Here is a 23,295-nt window from a genome sequence, read left to right as displayed (position 1 = left end):
GTACTGACAAATAAGCAAGCACATCAGCCAGAGAAACAGAACTGCTTGTCAAGAAACAGACTCAGGTATGTCAGCTGTGGGGGGTGGGAACGGGGTTACTACTAATGAGACTGACATATTAAATCATGAGAGAAAAGATGGGCGTTAAATTGCCTGGAAGATAAAACCCATTTTAGAAAAGATGCAGTCAGATCAGTCTTCCATTCCTCACATAAAGTATATATCCAGTGGCCCAGATATTTGGAAAGAAAGGACTGAAGAAAAGAAAGAAGAAAAGGAGGAAGGATGAGAGAATCCCTTTCTTGGTTTTTGTCCCCAGCAGCAAGCACCTGTTTGTTGAGTGCAAGTCATCTCCTCTCACCTGCAGTCAGTTTTTTCCATTCTCTTAATCAACACAATAAGGAGATTAATGGAATTGCTGGCCCATTCAAACTCCAACCAATCAGCATCCCAAGCAGTCAGCCCTGTTTCAGCACCAGTGTGCAGAGACTGAGGACCCTATTGCAGATGTTTCCCTGCTTATGCACCAAGTGGAACCCTATCAGCAGTCCTTTCTGTGTCCAAGGACAGAAGCAAGAGACCCAATCTTCACCCTAAAGGAGAAGAGCAGAGGGAGTCACCCAAGGGATACTTAACCCCCAAGAAAGCCTTTGTAGTCAGCTCTGGGACCCGTTTTCTACTCCAGAAGTCATAATAATTGTCAATAGACTTTACTTTTACTTTGCTCTGAGCTATTTTCATGTCTCTGAATTCTTCAATTGAAAAAGAGAAAAAGAACCCTCCACCTAGCTGGTATCAAAAAGAAAGCAGGAGGAAAGAAGGGAAGAAAGGGGCATTTAAAATGTATGAATTCTTTTACATCTAAACTTAGGAAGACCTCCTGACTGATGTAAAACATACAGGTAATAAGAAGAAAAGATGGAAAATTTGGCTATGTAACAAGCCTTCAAAGAAGGAGAATTAGCTTCTCCTGAGGATGAGCCTCTTACTTAGTTGCCCAATTTAAGGTGGTCAGCCCAGAAATCATATACACACAGACAACAAAAACGGGCTCAATAGGATGAATTTACCTGTTTTTGAATATATATATTTGACACACACACACACACATACACACACACACACACACACACACACGAGAGAGAGAGAGACAGAAAGACAGCACAGAGAGAGAGAAGAGAGAAAAGAGAGAGAGAGAGAAAGGGAGAGAGGGAGAGAAGGAGAGAGAATCAAAATATAAAATTTAAAAGAACTGGAGTGAAAAAAAACTTCAAACAATTCTATGTAACAGCAGAGAAAGCCACATTTTTTAATTTAATTTACTATAATCATGAAAATAGAATGGCAGCATTTTAACATTTCCTTGGGTTGATGATCAATAACACCTGTATTTTTCAATTTTTGAATTCTTCAATCCTCAGTTCCTTAAGGAATATTGAAATAAATACCAGGAAGTAAATTTGTATTTTTCCAGAATAAACTCAACCTGACACTGTGTTATATTTATAAAGAACCAACTATTGTACAACGTTTAAAATCATAAGACAGTTCATGTTCATATTTCTCATTTTTGACTGAAGAAAAATTTCATTGTGCTCATTTTGTGTGGTTGTTGATGGGGTTTCTGTATTTTTCTTGTTTCCAGAGTACTCAGTGCCTAGTGAGTGTTTTGTTGATATGTTACCGAAGACAAACTGTACTAGTTGTTTGCCTAGCTTTTTGACATTATACCAAATTTCAGAAACTTTCTAAAGAGCAAAGGTTTATTTGGGATTACAGTTTCAGAGGCTGAAGTTCAGGATCTTGGCCTCATTCCCTGGAGCATGCAATGAGGCAGCCCAGTATGGTGGGGGCTCCTGGTATAATGAAACTTCCCAATTTGTGCCCAAGGCACAAGAGAAGGGGGCACAGCAGGAGCTTATCTGCCTCTCAAGATTATTCCCAGTGGCCAAAGACCTCCAATCAGGTCCTATGGTGCCACCCTGGGAACCAAGTCTTTAATAGACAGACCTTTGGAAGCCACATAAGAAAAAGAGATGTCTATTTACTTCTCTTAAATGAGATGCATTGAGAGCGTGATTCCCTACTCTATAGATTTAAAAAGGTCAGTGTGGATTCCAGAGCTGGGCATTTATAAAAACCTGTTTCTAACAAAGTACTATGTCTTGCCGAGGAACTAGCACTTTACATTGTGTTCTTAATTTACCATAGTATAGATTTGATTGTTTTGAAATGGTCTCATGTAGCCCAAATTGGCCTCAAACTTAAGTAAAGATGACCTTGAACTCTCCGTCTTCCCTCCTCTACCTCCCAACTTCTGGGATCACAGGCAAGCGCCACCACGCACAGCATTAGGACAGCAGTAGAGCTTTTCCACATCATGCCTTGACTTTCTGAAAAAAACAGAACACTTCTTCGGTGACTCCTTCCTTCTGTCCCTCCTTCCCCCTCCTCATTTTCATCCCTTTCTCCCTTCTCTGTTTGGACACTGATAGACTAAGCTATATGCAAGAACTTAAAATGTGCATACAAACATTTGTGTATATATGGTCCTATAGCAACTTATCTAAGTATAATATTGGAAGATTTCTAGAAAATAATAAAATTTATACTCAAAGATGTGTTTAAGACAATGACATTTCTTTTTGTCTATTTTTAGTCATCTTGAGTCTCTCAATGGCTACCCTTCTCCTTATAAGCCCTTTAAGAAGCAGTAAGCTTAAGCAGATTCCAAAATGGAAAGGGGCTGTTGTGAACACCATTGCTTCAGAAAGCAGAAATAGAAAGAGCTTTTTATCTCCATTGACTCAGCATAGTAACAATGAAATTAATCCATTCAGGAGTATTTTAGTCAAATAGACTGAAGGGACAAAGTTCTAGGCTCCAGTCAATGTTTAGGATACACTTGGCCAGTGAATGTTCTTAAAGCTTTTGTCCTCTAGTACTCGAACCTGTGGCTTAAAAACAAAGGTAAGGAGGACCAGTATTCAGAGGGATGAGTTCTGTTTTGCTGGAGCATACACAATACACTCAAATGTTCTGGACACGTGTATCAGCTTTGTACTTGAGGATGCCTCTGCTACCAGTATCCTAGAGATAAGAGAAACCAAACTTATGAAGAAAAGAAGAAAAAGGAGAGGAAGAAGATGACAAAGAGGATGAGGAAGAGGAAAAAGAAGACAAGTAGGAAGAAGAAGAAAAGGAAGAGAATAAGGAAGAGGAAGAAAAGGAGAAGGAGGAGAGGGAGAAGGAAGAAGAGGAGAGGAAGGAGAAGAAGAAGGGGAAGGGGAAGGAGAAGGAGAAGAAGAAGAAGAAGAAGAAGAAGAAGAAGAAGAAGAAGAAGAAGAAGAAGAAGAAGAAGAAGAAGAAGAAGAAGAAGAAGAAGAAGAAGAAGAAAGCTTCAGAAAAATCACTCCTGTCTGCCAGGAACTATTCAGGGCATTTAACAATGACACTGAGAAGATAAGGAAATATGGGGTAGGAACATGATGACATAGAAGGCTGTCCATAAATGACGAGCAGAGCATGCTCTTCTCTCTACCCTGGATTATAGAATCTTAGTGTAAGGAAAGGTCACTTCAGATCCCTCTGTCATTAGCTGGTGAAGGAGCATCAGAATAGATGCTTTGTATAAGCATCATAGTGGCAGATAAACTATAGAGTGCTGGGCAAAGAAGTAGCTTTCTGCACGATCATGTTTTTGTTATTAAATATAAACTTCATGGAATATGTGGATATATTTTATTCCTTTTTAAATTTAAATTAGAAAGAAGCTTGTTTTACATGTCATTCTCAGTTCCCTCTCCCTCATCTCCTCCCCTCACCCTCACCAACTCCCATCCCGTCCCCTTTCTGCTACTCAGGGAGGGTGAGGCCTTCCATGGGGGATCATCAAAGTCCGTCATATCATTTGGAGCAGGGTATAGACCCTCCCCTCTGTTCTAGGCTGAGAGAGTATCCCTCTATGTGGAGTAGGCTCCCAAAGTCCATTCGTGTACAAGTGATAAATACTGATCTACTACCAAAGGCCCCATCGATTGTCGAGGCCTCCGAACTGACATCATCATTCAGAGGGTCTGTATAAGTCCTATGCTGGTTTCTCAGCTATCAACATAGGGTTCATGAGCTCCCCCTTGTTCAGATCAACTGCCTCTATGGGTTTCTCCAGCCTGGTCTTGACCCCTTTGCTCATCACTCCTCCCTCTGTGCAACTGGATTCACAAGTTCAGCTCAGTGTTTAGCTGTGGGTGTCTGCTCTTCTGATTCCATCAGCTACCGAATGAAGGCTCTAGGATGCCATATAAGTAGTTATCAATCTCATTATTGGAGAAGGGCATTTAAGGTAGCCTCTCCACTATTGTTTAGATTGTTAGTTGGGGTCAACCTTGTATACCTGTGGACATTTCCCTAGTGCTACATTTCTCTTTAAACCTAAAATGCCTCCCTGTATTATGGGATCTCTTTTCATGTTCTCCTTTGTTCTTTCCCTGACTCTATCTTCCAGCTCTCTTATGTCCTTCTCTCCTCTCCTTTTCTCCCCTTCTCTTTCTCCCAACTCCCTCTCCCCTCCTACCATTCTCCCAATTAGCACAGTTGATCTTGTCCCTTTCCCTTCCTCTGGGGGACCATGTATGTCTCTCTTAGGGTCCTCCTTGTTTCCTAGCTTAGATATTAGGATAGCTGTACCTGCTTGCTTCTTAGGGCCATTTGATTGGAAATTCTTTTCCCAACCCTTAACTGTGAGGTACCATCTGTCTTTGTAGTTTAGGAGTGTTTCTTGTATGCAGCAGAAGGATTGATTCTGTCTTTGTATCCGTTTCGTTAGCCTGTGACTTTTTACAGGTGAGTTAAGACCATTAATATTGAGGGAAATTAAGCACCACTGAGTGCTACCTCTTGTTTGTTTTGGATTTGGTGGTGTTTGTGGAATTGTGTGTGAATTTCCACCCATTTTTCCTTTTGGCTGTTGGTAAAGTGGGATTATCTATTGCCTATGTTTTTTTTTTCCTGGCTGTAGTTAACTACCTTGGGTTGGAGTTTTCTTTCCAGATCTTTCTGTAGGGCTGGACTAGTGGATATTTATTGTTTAAATCTGGTTTTGTCATGGAATATCTTGTTTTCTCCATCTATAGTGATTGAAAGCTTTGCTGGGTGTAATAGTCTGGGCTGGTATCCATGGTCTCTATGTGTTGGCAGAATATCTATCCAGGACCTTCTGGAGTTCACAGTTTCAATGGAGAAGTCCATTGTAATTCTGATAGGTTTACTTTTACCTGTTACTTAGCCTTTTTCCTTTGCTGCCCTTAATATTCTTTCTTTGTTCTGTATGTTTGTTGTTTTTGATTATTATGTGGTAAGGGGGACTTTTCTGTGGCCCTCTACTTGCTGTTGTGTAAGCTACTTGTTCTTTCATTGGCATGTCTTTCTTTAGGTTGGGAAAGTTTTCTTGTATGATTTTGTTGAATATGTTTTCTGCACCTTTGAGGTGTGTTTCTTCACCTTCTTCTATACCTATTATTCTTAGGTTTGGTCTTTTCATGGTTTCCCATATTTCCTGGATATTTTTTGTTAGGGATTTCTTGTACTTAAGATTTTCTTTGGTCAATGAATGTATGTCTCCTAGTTTATCTTCGATGCCTGAGATTCTCTCTTCCATCTCTTGTATTCTGATTGTTATGCTTGCATGTGTAGTTACTGATTGTTTACCGAGCTTTTCTATTTCCAGCATCCCCTCAGTTTGAGGTTTCTTTATTGTCTCTATTTCAGTTTTCATGTCTTGAACTTTTTGAATTGTTTCCTTCATCTGTTTGATCATTTTTTCTTGGCCTTTCTTGCTTCTTTTAAGAGATTTTTTTGATTTCTTGGTTTTTTTTTTTGGTTTGGTTTTTCTTCCATTTCTTTAAGGGATTTTTCTCAGATCCTCTTTGAAGGCATCTATCATTTTCATGAAGTTGTTTTAAAGGTCGTTCTCTTCTGCTTCATTTGTGTTGGGATGTTCAGGTCTTGTTGGTATAGAGTTCCTAGATTCTTGTGGTGTCATATTGATTTTTCTGTTGTTGAGTGTATTTTTATATTGTCTTCTTCCCATCTCTTCTTCCAGTGGGTGTAGGGAGGAGTCTCCTCTCCTGGTGTGTATGGATCCAAGGTTCCCTTCTGGTGTGTGTAAGCAGGTTTAATACTCCCATGGCTCTCCTCTTCCTGTGGATGGAGGAGGGACTAGTACTGGGGTCTTGGCATTCTCTGGGTGGGTTGGACTGCTGGCATGGTTTTCCCAATGGACAGCCTCCAGACTTCAGATGGTTCCCAATCTGGATATATTAACTTAAATTATACACTAGTAATTTTATAGATATACATATGACCCAATAGAAATGTTTGCAGTGTTTCTAAATGTTATACATTGAAATCAGTGGGTACTTTGACCCCAAAGAGGAGTGAACTTTTACTAATGATAATTACAATTTATCTAGTGAAAGAAAATACCTAGACATCAACAACTAAACATGAGAAATGTAAATAAATTTAAAACCATAATAAGTTGAATATGTTATTTACTTGTTCAACAAACTTTTTGAGTTCCAGTAACATACCAGACTTGAGTTATATACTACTAATCTGACTTGAAAAAGGTTATTACTAGAGGAAAAAGCATGCTAATTTATGATGAGAATACAATGATTTTGCTGATTTGACAGTGCATTTTTTTAGTAACAGTGTCTTAATTTACCTAAGAGCATAAAAGCTATTCCTGGCCTGTGAAAAATGAGGAATGTCATGAGTCAGGAGGAAACTCTAAAGTCAGGAGATATTAAAGGGCATTCTGGCTACAGTAGCTCAATATCTTGTGCGGAAGCAATAAATATCAAGTCAAGTTGACATCAGTCAAAATGGGGATGTATTTTTAAAGTATTGTGACACTCAGGACCCTAAAGAAGTCTGAAGACCCAAGTTCAGAATAGAACAGAAAGCAAGGAGACAATGCCTCTTGGTGCTGTCACCTGTGACTGAGGAGACACCTTGGCTAGCAGGTCTGCCACTTTTATCCTACTGGCTAGCCACCATTAGCTCCTCCTGCAACAAATGCCCTTTACCACTGCAATCCAAGAACCATTTCCGTTTACCACTGCAATCCAGTGCTGTCAGCCATAGTGGAAGTGGATTTTACATTATCCTTTTCCTTTTGTCTCACTTACTCCAGAAATAAAATCCTGAGAAATGATTATGATTTAGGTAAGTGGTTCTCAACATTCCTAATTCCACAACGTTTTAATACAGTACCTCATGTTGTGCTGACCACAAACCACAAAATTATTTTTATTGATATTTCATAACTCTAATTTTGCTACTGTTATTAATCATAATGTGAATATTTTTGGAGATAAAGGAAAGGCAATAACACTGCTCCCTCTACCTCTCACAGTGAGAAGCAGGGTTCCTTAATGCTCATATAAGGAGACTTTCTTTTTATTGCTATATATTCAGGAATATTTAAAAGGAAGATTAGAATTCAGGAGAGAAAGAAGGGGCCTGTTCCTTTTTTGTGCACCCTCCAGTTACAGGCACTCCAGGAGTGGCTGTTTATCCTCTCAGAGGCAGAGTCAATTCCAGTTATGAGTTATTCTCCTTCCACTAAATTATTCACAGCCACAAAACAAGCATGGCTCTTGTTTTTATTTTCATTTGTTTGACTCCTACATGAAATAACATCTAAAACTCTAAATATCTTAAAGTTTCTGAGTTATGAATATGAGGGTGTGACCTAGCTTGACAAGAAAGGAAACTGTAGTCTGGGTCTGGGAGAAGAGTCTGGTGATAGGGACTCAGTTTCCATGTGGTGCGTATTCCATAGAAATCTTTCTGAATTAGGGAGGAGGCTTTCAAGTTGTTTGTTAGCATGCAGTGCTGGTAGTGCATTATGGGAGGAACTGTCGGGCAGGGTTAACTTTAGAGAAAATACTGGAAGACTGTTGCAGTAATGCTCAATTGAGGGAAAGCAAAGGTGGTTTAAATGATCAGAAATTCATTTATTCAGAAAGAGAGTTTTGAAGAAAGAGCAGAAAAGAGAGGGTGAGGTAAAAATTCCAAATGTGTTAGGGGTGCTTTTGAGAGTTAGATGCATAAACTTGTGAGCCTATGAAGTGAAGATGGAGTTGAAGTCAGACATCAAGAGTTTTGATGTTAAACAAGTCAGGTTGTGTATTCTCAAAGGTCAAATGTAGGTCCAAGTAGTTTCCTTGAGGCTTTGAAGAAAAAAATGCTAACAGAGACTTGAGTGAGTCAGGAGAGTAAGTCAGTGAACAAAACTAAAGGGTCGGAGTGGTAGAAAAAGTGGGAAAGAAGTCAGGATTATACAGAGAACAGCTGGAAGCCAGCCAGAGCAAGGCTGTGAAGCTCTAGCTGGGTTGTGCAATTCGTAGATAACTGCTGACCTTTGAGAACACAGATCCAGAGGAGGAAGACTCCAAAAGTCAGTGTGTGGAAGAGTGAACCACAAGGGAGCAAGTTAAGTTAGTGGAGCTGGCCCATTGTTTCTGGGGGAGAAGTTACAGAGAAAGATGAAATCTCATGGTTTCAATTTATATCTCTCTGGTGTCTAGGGATGTTGAGCACTTTCAAAAGCATTTATTGACTTTCTTGTCTTTACTTTGAGACCTGTCTGTTCAGTTTACTAACCCATTTACTGATTGAAAGGTTCTATAATTTTTTGAATATGTGGAGAACTATGAATGAATCATTATTCATTACCATTCATTACTGGTGGAGATGTAGAGAGATGTGAGGCACCACAATAGAAATCAGTATGGAGATTCCAAAAAAAAAATAAAAATAAAAGCACCATCTGACCCTGCTTTCTCATTCCTGGGTATATACCCAATTGCTTCTAAGTCCTGCCATAGAGATACTTGCACATTCATATTCATTGCTGCCTTCTTTTAAAAACATGAATCAATCAGCCTAGATCTCCACTCAGAAATACAGATACTGTCTGCTTTCACTCACATGTGAATCCTAGATATTTTTGTGTATATATGTATATGGTGATACATGTATATGATATGAAACTAGAAAGGGGATTATGGAAGGGCAAAAATCTTAAGAAAAAGGTTGGAAGAGAGAAACAAAAGAATACACATGACATGTAGTTAGAATGGTAGCTACTGAGAGGAGTAAAGAACCCAGAAAGAATGGACAGAGGAGGGGTAGAGTAAACAAAAAATGTACATATGAAAAGGCTATAAAAACACCCATTACTTTATATGGGGAGTGATAGTTAAGAAACAAATAAAACTATTAATGGATAATGAAAGAGGGAGAAGACAGGAGATGAAGAGAGTTAGGAGAGCATAACTGGAGAATTTCTGTGTTGGGTTTTTGGTTTGTTTTCCTGCTGAGAAGACATAGGTGAAGAGGAATTATTAGTGATATTAAAGGGTATCTGTAGATTATGTTTTGTTAAACATTTTTCTCTCTCTATTCAGAATCAAAGAAGACACAGAAAAGAAGAAAATAACTGCATGGTGGTACCAGATAATGGAAATGTCTCATCCCTATCATCCACTTTTCTTTGGAATCATAATTTGGGGCAACAGATCAGGGTGGGAAAGGAAAAGATTATGATGAACAGGGAAAGATGTAAGAAAGGCATTAGTAGAAGATTGCCCTAGACTAACATGAATGAAGTCTTATCTTTTACAGAAGAAGCAGGGATATTGGGAAATACAAAATGAAGTCAACCAACTGGAATACAGTTTGGCCATTTCTTTGAACACTAAAGATACTATGATCATCTGATCCAAATAATTGTCTTTGGTATTTAACAAAATGATCTGAAAACTTATGTTACCATGAAAATTATCCGCTTGGGAGTTTTGAGGCATCTCCTTGTCCAACTTCTTCAGGACCTTTCATGAATCTTCAGTGTCTTTGGAACAGAGGTGACTGTTTTGCCAGCCTACCATGTTTACAAGGCAGAAACTATTGTAATGTTTCCTGAGGTGATTGTGATCATGAATATTCTCTGTGAATTCACCTAACTGAGATAGACTAAGATGCGTCTTTACTTAGCTGCCTGGGGGTGGATGCTTATATGTCCAAGGTAGCATATTCTCGGGTGGCTGTCTCTGCTCTATGTGGACACCATCCTCCACCAAGGTAGCCTAGGCTTGCTGTCATGGCAGCAAGTTCCAAGAGAAATGAATTCTACACAAAACCTCCAGAAGACCCATGGTGCAATCATCATCACACCACATTCTATAGTCAAAGCAAATCACTAACCTGGGAAGATGTATAGAGCAAGTAAAAGACATAGTCATATGGCAAGGTATGGTGGATGAGGCAGGAACAGATAGATGTCAGCTATGGATCCAGTTGCTATGTGGTAATATAAGAGTATGTGTCAGAGGAATGACAGGTCTTGCAAAATTATATAGAACCACAAGTCTTATAGATGGGAATGGAAACTGTATACTGGTAGATAATGAGAGGCATGGAAGATAGAGTCAGAAAGGCAACAGGTTGGCATCTCACTTCAGGAAAATAACCTTGCTAGCAATAAAGTATGTGAACTGGAGGCATCCAGTCTTTTCCTTGTAAACAAATATCTGAGATGGAAACCTGCATAGTTATCTATGTATTTATATCCTATCCCATTCCAGAGAAGATATGACTCTTACATTTCTCCCGTAGTTACTTTCAAAATTGTATTTATTTATTCCCTCTTTGCTGCTAGAAAGAATTTCAAGCAGCTCTTTTGAATTCTGCCCAAAGGCCATCTTGGAAGAATGTCATGATCTGCCTTAACTGAGCTATCCATAAATGAAGCTCCAGAGCTCCCAGCCAGAAATATTCCTGGAGGCAAAGTAAACAGAGGTGAATTTGCCTGCTTCAAAACACATGTAAGCACTTTATTTAGAACTCTGATTCCATTATGGCCGAATGGAAAGAAAAGCAGGGGAGTTCAAAAAGAATATTGACCATTCCGGCTGTCTTAGAAAACACTGCAATGACTTCTGCTTTGCATGAACCAAAATAGGCTGCTAAAAATGGTCGTCTGTCGGTGGAGCAAAGCATAGATCGCCAGGAAGGCCCTTAGAGACCGGAGAGTGGCTGGCAAGCAAGGCTGCTTTCCACCTATTGTTGAAGTGAAGCAAACTTGACCAGGCCCTGTTTGCTTTCTTCCTGTGCAAGTGAAAGCCAAGGAAACCAAGAGAGGGTGGGATACTTCTGGGTTTTGTGTGCGTTTGTCGTCCTCAATATTACTAAGGTTTAAATATTTAATTACTTATTTATTATTATCTTTGAACCAAGACGAAATTTATCTTTAAGTCAATTATAGTCAAGTTGAGGTTAGGAAACTTTATCCTTCTATCGCCATTCACCTTCCACGGGTAACCAAATTTGAGCTATGTAGGTCTGCACTAAGCACGTTCTCTCTGGCTGCCGAGAGAACGGTGTAGCCTTGGGAGTTGTTTGTAGATAAAGGCCACAGTTCTTATGCAGAGCTGGTGTGTAACCATGAACTAAGTTCTGTGGAGTCACCGGTAACAGCAACAGTGTTGCTTTCTCTTTGGTTCCTACCGCTTGCCTCAGAACCCTGTTCTCACTTCTCCAATACCATTTCTTGAGGCTCACTTAACCATGAACTTCTGTTATCTACATAGCAGGCTTCAGTTCTGGAGTATCCCAAAGGTAGGCTGCATGCAGTGTGGTCCCGGGCTTCAATATTTCACGGCACATATACATGATTTAGATGTCTTCTCATTTATAGAGATGACGCCAACGCAATTGATATAAAAGCCTCCACTTGCTGCTCGGCTGTGTCGTATGCTCAGCATCTTAGAGTATTTTTTAACGACATATCCTTCAATAGCTCTGACTCCAAAGATACATTATACAGTCATGGGACTGATACTAATGACAGATCTTCTCACATCAGCCATGGGCTGGTGTTTTTCCAGTTGTGATTTTTTGCGTGTGTGTGCATGAGTGACCAGTTATCCACAGTCTACCCTCTGTTCTCTTTGATTAGGGATGTGAACTTTCCAGATGTCTGGCCTAGGTTAGGATTGGTGTGTGTGGTTGAGCAACAGTTCTCAGAACAGAACTGAACACTTTGTGTAGGGACCATGACCATGGGGAACACATTAGTGTCTGACATCTATAAGAATGATGCTGGCTTTCAGAGCCGCATCTTAACTCTAACTTGGTTGGAGAGCCACTTCTTGGGACACATCACACAAGAAATGAGACTCACTACTGCGTTTATCCCAATACTTACTGTACTTGTCATGCTTTCAAAATACGCTGAAGGCACTTGCCATGTTCTCTAAAAAATTCTGAGAAAAAAACTTTAAAATGATTTCATAAGGTAATGTGCAGCAAGGTTTTGTCTTTTGTGAGTGGTGGAGACTTTGCTTTTGCACATAACTGGACTCAATTACTTTAAAGTCACATATAACTCGGTGTTCTTTGATTAGCAAGATTTTGTAGTTGAGAATTCTGTAATAACTAATATTTCCATTATGATATGAACTACTGGAGAGATAGCCAAGTGGGCATTAGAGCACCACAGGCCAGGTTTGATCCCAGCTCTTCCAGTCTATAGGCTTGTGATCATGAACAGCTTATTTCCTCCCTCTCACTTGCATCATTTGCTGAGGGAGTCTGAGGGCTTACCCTATACTGTTGTGAGAGTCACAACCAGGCTCGAGATGCTGAGCAAATAAATGTTCATGTCTTTCATCCAGCCTCCCTGGAGAGGGTGCCACTCCCAACCTTTGAACCATGTCCACACTATAACTTAAGGGATAATTCTAAAATTAAAGGGATCTTATATTCACCTTAATAAAATTACCCATGATAAAAATAATCTTTGCCCACCAATAACCTTAGGTAATATAAAAATCCATAACTAATGACATGAGTGGTTCTTTAACCTTCAGATTTTGGGGATTTTTTAAAAATCTAATAAAAATTTCCTTCCTCTAAGGTAAGTAAACCAATGTTGGTAGGTTGTTTTCTATATGTACATGCAAAGTATTGAATTTAACATCTGACAATTTAAGTTTGTTTTTTTTAAAACTAGGTGAAGTTACTTAAAAGTTGTCAAAAAGCAAGTCACTCTAGTAGTATTGAACTGTGGACCTCATCGTAATAAAACTGGTACCTTGTTTTAGAATGAGTTGTGCTATGTTAGGGAGATTAAGAATGGTCAAATTAGAGGGCCTGCTCAAACGAGGAAATTCTCCAGAGGATGTATGTCTATTATAGCATGTTCATGATGGAAGTCAAAGGCCTTTTTAGAATGTCATATCTCTTGGTGGGAGAACACATCTTCCACAGTAAGCACATGGAAAGATATTTGATGAGGACTGGAAAGGGGACAAGAATGTGTGGAGGTGTTAGAGGCGGAAGAATGGCACACAAGAGACAGAGGGCCATTTGACCCCGCAGAAGAGCAGGTGCTGTGTATCACTTTGAAGTGAAACTTATGATGACATGATTTCCATGGGTGAAGTGCATCAGGAAAATACCTCTAGTTGTTTGTGCAAGTAACTCTTACTGGGAAACAAATCACACATTGTAAAACTGTGCCCTCCCATCTGCCTGCTTTATTACTTTCTCTTTATTCTTCAAAGCACTGATCATATTTATTGTGCTTTGTAATTTATTCATCAAATTTTAAATTGTCTTTATATCCCTTCACTAGTCTGTAAACTTCCTGAGGTGAGGGACAGTTTTAGTCACTTTTATATCCATGACTTTTTTCTAGAAGGCATTGGTAAATGCCCACATGCATCAGGTCTCTGAGGATGCAAAATCATGATTCTCCTTAGGAAGCTGATTCTATTTTATAAACAGAGTTATTAGTTCATTGCATAATTGTGAAATAGATGGAGAACTCCACAGCTGAGAAATACCATCTCAATGTATATCTAAAAATATCCTTCTCTGGAATGCTGTAAATTGATTTTGGGACAATTTTTGTGCCCTTTGTTTCTTTGCCTCTCACCCACTGTAAATATTATTGTTATGTCATATCTATCTTCATTTGGCAAAATGAAAATCATAATGAGCCTATTTCACTGTATGAGTTTAGTCTCCGAGAGGAACTAAAGGGAAGAACAAGCATTTGGAGCAAGAAGGAAACATAAACAGAGTTGAGGATTCCTTGGATGCTGGAAGGCATTTCCCATCTGAATCCCACCCTCTTCTCTGTAAAAGAACAGAACAATGAAAAGGAACTGGCTACAAAAAAATTTGAGAATTTTATCATTCAGTAAACATTAACCTTTTAATAAATTATTCTAGTTGAAGAAAAAAGTTTGGATTGTTGATTAAAGAAAACTCTAAATGTGCAATGACATATAGATACAGGAATTGAGTAGGAGTGTGTAGAAATAAGACTTATGTAGGAATCCTAGGATTCAGAATAACCCAATTATTATGCAAACATCAAGGAAAATATTAGTTCTGACTTGGGTGAAATATAACTGTGGCAAGCAACATATTTATGACTTTTACTAATCTAATATTTTGAAAGACTTTCACTGCTTCTTGGAGCAGATGTTAAAGTTTTAAGTGGGTGAAAGGAAAGCAACCAGCTGTCAAGGCGACCAAGTTTTAGACTGTGAGAATTGAATAAAAGGAAAGGACTATTTTTGCTTGTGAGCCTAGCCTTTAATGGCTGAGCTATCCCTCCAGCCCGAGAAAAGAAACAGATTATAAGGAAATGCAATGGGCAATTTTATGTCAGCAAGTGAAAAAAGCAATTAAATAAAAGTATTGGCCCCAGCTAATAAATTGTACAAAGCAGTTAAAGATCAACTAATAGCTCTCATTTAAAACTCATACAGGCCACCTACATCATGATATGGAATTCAGAAAAGCAGATAACAAGAAAAATAGACATAATATTTTATATGGAGATCAAAACCACAATGATTTATAGTTTCTCACTACATAGGAGAGTACAAGAGAAACAGAGAGAAAACAACAACAACAAAAAACAAGCCTGTACAGTTTTACCCCAAAATTTCAGCATAGATTTCCCAATGATTCAGGAAACCTCCTCTTAGGAACACCCAGAAGAATGACAGTGAAGAGAGATTTAAGCAGACATCAGGATTCAATGAAGTGTTAGTAATGATGATAATATGATTAATAATAGTAATAATAATAATAAAAATACTCAGTACTTGCTTACTTCTAGACAGGGCAGTGCTGGATAGCTTGTCTGCACAGTGATGATGAGGGAAAGTTGGAGGGTTGACCAACCCAGCTGCCACCCAGGACTAGAACCAGGGCTACAAATTGTCCTACCCCAACATGTACCAAGTCTGTGAACTATTTGAGCATGTGAAGGGGAAAAAAACCTACATATCCAAAACATCAGGGTCTCTACGACACAGGACAACAATAGGATACCCAAGAGGAAACCCAGTGATGGTATAGCAGAAACCAGGGGCCTGGAACCAGACCAACAACCGGAGACAATGAGCACTTGCAAGTAAAGATGAATGGACTAAAGGGTTAACTGTGTGACTCAATGAACCACACTATAGCTTCAATGACAAGATTCTTCTCCTTTTGTTTGTTTCTTTTTGGTTTTGTTTTTCTTCTAAATTTGGTTTTGATTTGGAGGAACAGTGAATGAGTGTGTGGATGAGAGAGTAGATGAGAGGGGACAGGGAGATAAATGGGATCAGAATGCATGACGTAAAATTCACCAAGAATTAATAAAAGTTTAAAAAATAAAGAAATAAGCCAAATGTTCATGAAGTGATGGTGTAACAAACAATAAGTATTATCTCAGCAAAACCAAAACCAAACCAAACAATCTATAAAGTTCTTACACATAATGAGCATAATGAAGCAAGAAGAAGAAGCTAGGCAGAAAGTGTCATGTTTGTATAATTCAGTTTATTTTAAAGATCCATAATTGGTCCTTGTACAAAGACCACAGCGAAAGCCACTAGTTCTGGGAGTGGTCAGAGTGGAAACAGAAAGTGACAACCTAATGGACTTGGGTTTCTTTTTGGAATTATGAGAATTCTCTGTTATTAGCTACTAGTGATGATTTTACATATTTATAATGTCACATAAAGAATGGATAAAGCAAGGTGTTTCTGAACAATGAAATATTATTTGACTGTTGGGCCCATATATTTTGGAAATCTACTCCACCCTGCTGCAAGTTCAGGAGAGCCTAGATGTCTATTGTCTTTAAGATGTCAGCTAATAGCTGCAGAATGTCCTGGTCTTGGTGGAGAATGGCTTCTATCTAAATAACAATAGACTTGGGCTAGGACAAGTTTATACCCACCCTGAAGGCTAGTAATATGTGCTGGGGTCAAGTTCCAGAGGCTTGAGTATGTGTAGCAAAGGAGTATCTTTAGGATTAAGGGAAATGAGTGTTTTCAGTCCTTATACATAATAATAGATGTCTTCTGCCATTATTCCACATTTGGATGGTTGCTTAAGATGATGCATCAATAAACTGGGCTTTCAGTATTAACTGATTGCCCTCCTGTTATGATCAGATGTCTCCATCTTACTTTAACACCACCAGACAGCTAGTGTTCCCTCATCCACACTCCCCCACTCAGGAAAGGACCCAGGGACGTTTGGCTGGCTCTGACTGGTTCCAACCACAGCCCTGAAGACATTCGTCCTCGACATTTGACCCTAAAATTAAATGAAGTACTTATAAATTTTGAGTCCTCAGTACACCTTGAAAGATGGACACTAACTGAAAGAATATAGTCATAAACATGACCAGAATAGCTAAATTCAAAGAAAAAGAAGACATATGACTGTCTTAGAATGAAATACTGAAAGGAAGTGCAAATGATCAATATCAGAGAATATTCTGATTTTAAATTATGATAACATTTACACAATTTTGTGAGGATACTCAAAGTAACTGAATTACGAAGCTGAAAAGGGTAAATTTTATAAGATAATGGTTAAATTCCAATAAAAATAGATACAGCCATTATTAATCCCAATAGCAAATCAATGAAGAATAGATGATAGTTGAATAATGAAGGTTTCTCATAATTGGGCTAAAAGAACAGATGCAGGAAAAGATATGAGCAATGTTTCTTGTCCAACCATTTTGTTTGTTTGTTTTTGTTCTTGTTTTGTTTTTCGAGACAGAATTTCTCTGTATTGTTTTAGAGGCTTTCCTGGAACTCGCTCTGTAGACCAGGTTGGCCTCGAACTCACAGAGATCCGCCTGCCTCTACCTCTCAAGTACTGGGATTAAAGGTGTGCGCCACCAACTCCCGGCCCAACTATTGTTTTATTTACTTATTTATTTAGATAAGTATTTATCTGTTTAATGCTTTAGTTGCCAGCATGAATCTGGGGGAGTGGGGCCTAAAACTAAGATGAACTTTAGCTGCACGCAATAGACAACTTTATTCAGAACGTCAGATAATTTATACTCTAGGACAAGACACATGTGGCAAAAACATGTTTTTCCATAGAGGCATATGAATAACAACATTTGAAGTAAATTCACACCTATGTTCTATACCTGGAAGGAGCATGAAAACACACTCCATGAACAATTCTATATTGTTGAAGACTATAGTCTTGTTTTCTTGGAATTTTCTCACAAGTGCTCAGAATTCCCTTTGCACAACTCCTTCCTTAAACGGTGTTCTTACAGATATCTGCTATTACTTCATTGAAAGTGCCTGCTTTGTTCTTGGTAATGGAGGTACAGAGGTCAGAATGAGACAGATCTCCATGGAGTTAGTCTACTAACTAAAAAAAATGTGTTATTTTTAATTAGAAAAGTTCACAGAGGTTAAATAAGCTAGCAATGACAAAGTGAAAATGTCTAACTATTGTATGTGACAATAAAGACCAGGCTGTTTCAGTAGGCCATGCTTCCACATGCAGCATGCTTATATCTGAGACAGTTATGGTATAGCTAAGGAGAGTTACAGAATTAAATCACCGTGTACCTGAAGCAGGAGCTTATAGTGATCTCGTTTCCAGCATCTTCACGGAGTTCTTATCCTGGTTGCATGCTAGTCAGCATTCTTATTGGCAACATAAATGAAGATACAACCACATTTGCTATTGACACAATGCTGGAAGAGACAGTTAATACACTCACGGAAAGGAATGAGGATTCACAGAGATCCATCAGACTGGAAATTAATACAAGGCTCAAGGAGAACTGGATTAACAGGAATTCACATGAAAAAAAAACTTGGATATTTTAATTGACAGCCAGCTCACTGTGATCCAAAGGTGTGAGCCAAAAGAGCTAAAGCACTCTTATCCTGTATTAAGAGAAAGACAGTATCCAGGAAAAGGAATGCAAGTGCATTTCTGGTCTCTGTTGTTGTCAGATTCTGTAGAGTTTGGCTGTGCAGGCAGCCATGTATAAGAGGAGCATCAACACGGTGGAGTGAGTTCAGAGAAGAGGAGTCAGAGCAGTGGAATTGTCATATGAAGAGCAGCGAGACTTAGCTTGGAAGAGCATGTGCCACATAATGGGAGGTGGAATTGGGCGAGAAAACCAGAAATGGTGTTTTAGGGTTGGTGCATTATTCTAATTTTTTTAAGTTTGAGGGAACCAGAACCCATGAGATGGTGATATAGAATTCTTCTCATTCAGTATTTTCTCATACCTGCAGGAGGGGGAAATGGACACAGCACGGGCAGGTGGGACAGTGACACAACTATTCATGGGAACTACTGAAGAAGAATCTGGGTGGCCATTTAACATTGTTTGATGGACATTCCTGAACTTCCTTAAGGATTGGTTCAAGTGACCTGAAAGATCTTCATGAATTTTTAAAAAGCAAGAACAATAAGTAATTTTCAGGATGTCAACTAATATTGTTGTTATCAGCCTCACAAGAGTATATAAAAACCCTGCCTGAAGCTAAACGAACCCGGCCGGTAGGAAAACACGTCACCCCAGGTCCTCCAGGCCTTGGGCACTTGGAAAATAGCCACCTGGGGTCCTCCAGGCCCTGTCTGGCAGGAAGACAGCCAGGGGTGCCAGGTGCCTTGTGGCGCCAGGCATGTGGGCCTTATTTCAATAAGGAAATATGTAGGGAGACATAGAGAAACAGAATGGTTCCTGCGCTATGGAAAGACACAGAAAGGAAGAAATGAATGTGATGAGGAATGGGCAGACATTGGATGCCTCCTTACCATCTGAATCCTTGGTGACAGCAGTGAGGAGTAGACTGAGGGGCAGGTCGTTTGCTACTTGGGGTCACGATGATGATGTTAGGCAGGGCTACTGCCAAGGGCCATATCAGGGCACCTGGTCCTACAGTAGCCAGGATCTATGTTGGTATCCATGGTTCCTGTTGCCATGGAGTGCTGTGCTGATTCCAGTGGCCTGGGCTGCCTCCTTGAACCCTGTTTGGGTTCATGATCCACGCTGCTGCTTAGGCTATACTGATCAGAGCTGCCTTTGGGACTATGTTGGCAGCAGCATGTGACTATGGTGACAACCAGGTCTAAGCTGCTGCCAAGGACTATGTCTCGGTCCCTGGTCCTACCACAGCCGAGGTCTGTGTGATGCCCGTGTGTTACGGTTCCACAAAAGGCCACATGAAGCCTGAGGTCTGGGATGCAACCTGTGGCCTTTTTTGTATTCAAGGGTCATATTGCTACCAGAGCCATCCTGACTGGATTGCCATTAGGAGCTAGGACTATGACTGGGTGACCTGCTGTCTGAGGCCATGTCTGGATCCATGGCCCATCTGCAGCCAGGATCTGTGTTGAAGTCTGTGGCCCAGGTTGCTACTAGGGCCTCGGATCTGGGCTGAAGCCTGTGACTTGGTTGGAGTCTGAGGGTCATGCCACAGCAGAGGCCATACAAATACCAGTGGACTGCACAGGATGAAGATGAGGGTCATGTCTGGGTCTGTGGCCCTATAGCAGTCAGGGTTTGCATTGAAGTTATGGGGCTTCTTTTGCCACTGGGAGCCATAAGGATGCCCAGAGTCAGGTCAGCCACGTGAGTCCAGGTTGGTATCTGAGGGCCAGGATGCATTCAGATCTGAGTGGCCTATACTGCTACTTACTGTCTTGGTGACATCCAGACCAGAGCTGCAGCTGAGGGCCATGCCAGGGTCTGTGGTCCTATTGCAGCCAGGGTCTGTGCTGATGTCCGGTGCATCTGCTGCCATTGAAGACTGTGTAGACACCTGAGATGGAGGGCCGTGCTTATGTCTCAGGGCCATACTGCCAGAGGAACAGTGATGACAGCCAGACCCAGTCAGTGTCTAGAACCATATCAGGATCCATCGTTGTACCATGACTGGGTCTGTCCATTAAGCTCATTTGGGTCCTGCATTGCCAGCAAAGGTCACATAGAGGCCCAAGGTTAAAGCTGCAACCATTCCTACCTGAGTGGCCAATCCTTCCACTCAGAGCCAGGATGTCCATCTGGCTCAAGCTGTTGCTGAGGGCCATGTCTGAGTCCATGGTCCAGCTACAACTGGGGTCTGTGTTGATATTTGTGATCTGCATCACCTCAGGAGGTTCTAGGAACCATGTGAAATGAAATCAGAGGGCCATTCTGAGCTGGCCATGCCCTTTACTGGCCCTGGGAAAGCTTACTTGCCTCTTGTTGGATTCTACACAAAAGAGCTAACTTCTGCATGCTGAAGAGATAACCCCCACCCCTCACTATAGACCAGGGTGAACCAGCTCTGAGGATATGCATGTAGGGGAGCTGACTCCACCCTTACCCAAAGTGGGTGGCCTCAGGGGCCCAGATGCAAGAGCTTGGCTGCTATCCAGACGCACAGCCAGGTCTTGGGTTGACCCACCCTAGCATCTACCTCATCTGGGACCTGCTGGAGCTGATGAAGGGACTTGTCCTTTAGAAAGACACCTACAAGTCTCCAAGACTTGTGTTAGCCACTGCGTATCCCAAAGGAGCTCTGATGGAGATCCAGCAACAATGGTGTACCAGAAGCCAGAGGCCTTGAACCAGACCAGTGACTCAATGCAATAGACATGTTCCAGTGAAACTGATGGGGCGGAGAGGTACACTATATGGCATGCCGAAGCCTCTATTGCACCAGGACAAATGAAAAGGAACTGGAGAAGCAGCAAAGAAGGAGAAGCAAAGAGATTTTCTACTGCTGTGGGTTTTGTTTTGTTCTTGTTTGGGTTTTTTGTTTGCTTGTTTTTGCTTTTGCTTTTGTTCACTTGTTTGCTTACTTTGATTTGGTTCCTTATGTGGTAGGAGGCATGGCAGGGATGATGGGAACTGGACAGAACTGGGTGTATGATATGAAACTCCCAAAGAGTCAATAAAGAAGTTAGGGGAAAAAAAGGGAGTTTATAAAGAGCTTTTACCTCTGAGGAAATTGAGACTTTGACTGAATAACTTTCCTCAGGACACATGAAGCAAACACAGGCTGTGGAATTCTGGCTATACATAACAAGTTCTCTCAAAACTCTCACTCTCCATGGCTTTCAGTGTACCTAATGGGTTGACTACATAGGGAGAAAATTGAACTTGAACTCTGTATGCTTAGAATGAATATAAATGAAGACTTGTTGCGTAGAGAACTTCTAAATAATTCAAGGTCAACTAGAAGCCCTAACTCTGTGGAAAGAAAGTGTCTTTCAGCAGAATTTCAGGATTCTCCGGTTCAGCATTTAAAATGGCAGATAGCTTAGCTCATATCTCATACTTGGATCATTTTAAGAAAGAGAATGCCAGAGTACACAAAAGCAGATAGCCTGGTTTCAGATTTTCATTCCTGAATTGGGATTCAGTATGCATGCCATGCTAGCAGAAGCCTAGCAGAGAATGGATGAAAAAAGAATGGAAATTACCGTATTCACTCACATTGTCAGGCAATTAATTTTCTGCAGTGTGTGTGATTTTATTTTCCTGTTCATAGCAGTTGAGCAACTGACTGGTGTTTTCCTGTAGACTTAAAACTATGTGTTTAGTTTAAATTTTTAGGCTCCTACACAAAGTGTTAGCCATTGTTAGAGAAAAGTGGTGCCATATCACTTCAGCAAACGCCTTTCTCCTTAATTGGTGTACATTCATTGGGTTTTATAAGAATATTTCCATACAATGTATAATGTACTTTTTCCGTATTCCTCCCGTATACCTCCCCCTTCACTCCTTTCTCTCACATCCATCTCCTGTCAGTTCCCTTTGTTTTTCTAGGAAGTTTTGTGTCTACATTCCTGTCACACACACGCAGGACTTTGTGTAACCATATAAAATTAAGAATCCATAAGTGTGATATAACATGCTGTATTTGCTAATTCTAACTTCACTTGATCTGATAATTTCTGGTGGCCCCAATTTTTTTCCAAATGACATAATTTCATTCTTTTCAGCTGCAAGAAATTATATTGTATACTTACATGTTTTATTTATTATTTATTGTTGATGGGCACTTAAGTCGACTTTATAACTTATCTTGTTAGTAGTATTGCAACAAACACTATGTGCAAAATGTCTCTGTGATATGTTCACGTACACTACTTCACGAACACATCCAAGAGCAGTAGCTAGATGATATAGCAAATCCTTTTTAAGCTTCTGAAAGAGTCTCTATGTCCTGTATTGAGGTCTTTACTCAATTTTGTAATTATTTTCTATTCAGGATTAGAGATGGAAATCTCATTTACTCTTCTACATGTAAATATCCAGTTTCTCATTACCACTTGTTGAGGAATCTGTCTTTTTGTAATGATTTTTTTTATTTTATGTGCATTGGTATTTTGCTTGCCTACATAAGTGTGTGAGGGTGTCAGATCTCCTGAAAGTAGAGTTACAGGCAGTTGTAAGCTGCCATGTGGGTGCTGGGAACTGAACCCAAGTCCTGTTTTGGGTAAGATAAATCTCAGTGTAGTTTTAATTTGCCAGTGCTCTTAATTGCTGAGCCATCTCTCCAGCCCCAAATCTGTCTTTTCTTCATGTATGTTTTTGGCATTAAAAAAATCAGGTGACTATGGCTGTGTAGGGTAAATTATGAATCGTCTCCTCTATTTCACTGACATATGTGTTTTTCTGTGCCAGGACCCTGCTGTTTTTCTTACTATTTTCTAGGATAATTTGAAATCAAGTATAGTCATACCTTAAGCATTGTTTTTTTTTTTTTTTTGCTCAAGATTGCTCTGGCTATCTGGGGGGTCTATTGTGCTTTGAATTTTAGGATTTAGTTTTCTGTTTCTGTGAAGAATATCCTTGGAATTTTGATAGGGCTTGCATTGAATCTGTAGACTGTTTTGCTATTTCCATTTCCCCAGTATTGATTCTTTCTAGTC

The 23,295-nt window shown here is 40.0% G+C and overlaps 1 protein-coding gene across 4 annotated transcripts in view; it reads right to left on the bottom strand.

Annotated features, from left to right (window-relative positions):
• The window catches only part of Ca1 (carbonic anhydrase 1), a 75,972-nt gene extending 56,655 nt beyond the window's left edge, over positions 1–19,317 (bottom strand). For 3 of the 4 annotated variants that reach the window (XM_040741981.1, XM_040741979.1, XM_040741982.1), the window contains exon 1: positions 19,186–19,317. The gene's annotated coding sequence lies outside the window, so the exon portion shown is untranslated. Of the gene's footprint in view, positions 1–17,978; positions 18,108–19,185 lie in introns of all 4 variants that reach the window. The other variant, XM_040741980.1, reaches the window with a different exon arrangement.
• Between the last annotated feature and the right edge of the window lie 3,978 nt (positions 19,318–23,295).

Source organism: Mesocricetus auratus, unplaced genomic scaffold (assembly GCF_017639785.1).
Source record: "Mesocricetus auratus isolate SY011 unplaced genomic scaffold, BCM_Maur_2.0 Super-Scaffold_6730, whole genome shotgun sequence".
Classification (NCBI taxonomy): domain Eukaryota; kingdom Metazoa; phylum Chordata; class Mammalia; order Rodentia; family Cricetidae; genus Mesocricetus; species Mesocricetus auratus.
Note: the sequence above shows the minus strand (reverse complement) of the source record. Positions and strands in the feature narration are given on the sequence as shown.